Source organism: Manis javanica, chromosome 4 (assembly GCF_040802235.1).
Source record: "Manis javanica isolate MJ-LG chromosome 4, MJ_LKY, whole genome shotgun sequence".
In the NCBI taxonomy this organism is placed as follows: domain Eukaryota; kingdom Metazoa; phylum Chordata; class Mammalia; order Pholidota; family Manidae; genus Manis; species Manis javanica.
Genome location: NC_133159.1, coordinates 95,426,820 through 95,428,950, shown reverse-complemented (window position 1 = coordinate 95,428,950; position 2,131 = coordinate 95,426,820). Strand labels below are relative to the sequence as shown.

Here is a 2,131-nt window from a genome sequence, read left to right as displayed (position 1 = left end):
CGCAGTTGTTTCTGTGCAGGCTTAGGCTCACCCCTTAATGACAGGTTCCGCCTCAAGCTCGCACCACCTTCTGCCCCTGAATATCTCTGGGGCCACAAGGACTGCTCCATTTGGAGATGGGTGGATGGGTGATTAATTCACTCTGGGACTGCCTCATGCGGTGGAGGGGCTGGAGCTGGTGGGTCCCTGACCCAGGTCCTGCCTTTCAGGTGCACCATTCTGGGAGTGACCCAGTAAGCATCCCAGGGCTCTTTGCAGAACTGAGCCCTGTTGCTTTCAACAGTAGTGTCCCTATTGTAACCCCACATTGGCTTGTTCTCTTTGTCTCTTTTGCTCCCTCACTCCTGCTTTGGGGACAGTTTCACAATCTATCTACATCTAAGTCTTCATCTTAGACTCTGCTCTCAGGAAACCCAACTGAAATTTGTTTATTTTTTATTTTTTTAATTAATTAATTTATTTATTTTTATTTATGTTTACTAGGCTCTCCCCTACCCCAAGTTCCCCCCACAAACCCCATTATAGTCACTGTCCATCAGCATAGTAAGATGTTGTAGAATCACTACTTGTCTTCTCTGTGTTGCAAAGCCCTCTGCTTTCCCCCACCCACCACATTATACATTCTAATCATAATACCCCCTTTCTTCTTCCCAGCCCTTATCCTTCCCTACCCTCCCATTCTTCCCAGTCTCTTTCCCTTTGGTAACTGTTAGTCCATTCTTGGGTTCTGTGATTCTGCTGCTGTTTTGTTCCTTCAGTTTTTCTTTTGTTCTTATACTCCACAGATGAGTGAAATCATTTGGTATTTGTCTTTCTCCAATTGGCTTATTTCACTGAGCATAATACCCTCTAGCTCCATCCATGTTGTTGCAAATGGTAGGATTTGTTTTCTTCTTATGGCTGAATGATATTCCATTGTGTATATGTACCACATCTTCTTTATCCATTCATCTACTGATGGACACTTAGGTTGCTTCCATTTCTTGGCTATTGTAAATAGTGCTGTGATAAACATAGCAGTGCATCCATCTTTTTCAAACTGGAGTGCTGCATCCTTAGGGTAAATTCCTAGAAGTGGAATTCCTGGGTCAAATGGTAAGTCTATTTTGAGCATTTTGAGGAACCTCCATATTGCTTTCCACAATGGTTGAACTAATTTACATTCCCACCAGAAGTGTAGGAGGGTTCCCCTTTCTCCACAACCTCATCAACATTTGTTGTTGTTTGTCTTTTGGATGGTGGCCATCCTTACTGGTGTGAGGTGATATCTCATTGTGGTTTTAATTTGCATTTCTCTGATAACTAGCGATGTGGAGCATCTTTTCATGTGTCTGTTGGCCATCTGAATTTCTTCTTTGGAGAACTGTCTGTTCAGCTCCTCTGCCCATTTTTAATTGGATTATTTGCTTTTTGTTTGTTGAGGAGTGTGAGCTCTTTATATATTTTGGATGTCAAGCCTTTATCAGATCTGTCATTTATGAATATGTTCTCCCATACTGTACAGTACGTTTTTGTTCTATTGATGGTGTCCTTTGCTGCACAGAAGCTTTTCAGCTTGATATAGTCCCACTTGTTCATTTTTGCTTTTGTTTTCCTTGCCTAGGGAGATATATTCATGAAGAAGTCGCTAATGTTCACATTTTTGCCTATGTTTTTTTCTAAGAGTTTTATGGTTTCATGACTTACATTCAGGTCTTTGATCCATTTCGAATTTACTTTTTTTTTTTTTTTTTTTTTTTTTTCTGGTGCACCGTTCCCGGAAGTACTGCAATACCAGGTCGATGCGTGGAGTGGACGGAGCAAGCTCCTATTCCATCTCCCTACTCCAAAAATCCATTTAATATATTGTCCTCGGATAGAGGACGTATCAGATATTAAACTGATAAGAACAGATACTACACTTGATCTTAGCCAAAAGGCCGAGAAGCGATCGAATTTACTTTTGTGTATGGGGTTACACACTGATCCAGTTTCATTCTCTTACATGTAGCTGTCCAGTTCTGCCAGCACCATCTGTTGAAGAGACTGTCATTTTCCCATTGTATGTCCATGGCTCCTTTATCATATATTAATTGACCATATATGTTTGGGTTAATGTCTGGAGTCTCTAATCTGTTCCACTGGTCTGTGG

At 41.3% G+C, this 2,131-nt stretch overlaps 1 non-coding gene across 1 annotated transcript; it reads right to left on the bottom strand.

The window, feature by feature from the left end:
* Positions 1-1,740: 1,740 nt before the first annotated feature.
* On the bottom strand, positions 1,741-1,931 carry LOC140849369 (U2 spliceosomal RNA). The gene has a single exon (XR_012131105.1). It is a non-coding gene; the product is annotated as a U2 spliceosomal RNA (small nuclear RNA).
* Positions 1,932-2,131: the final 200 nt, after the last annotated feature.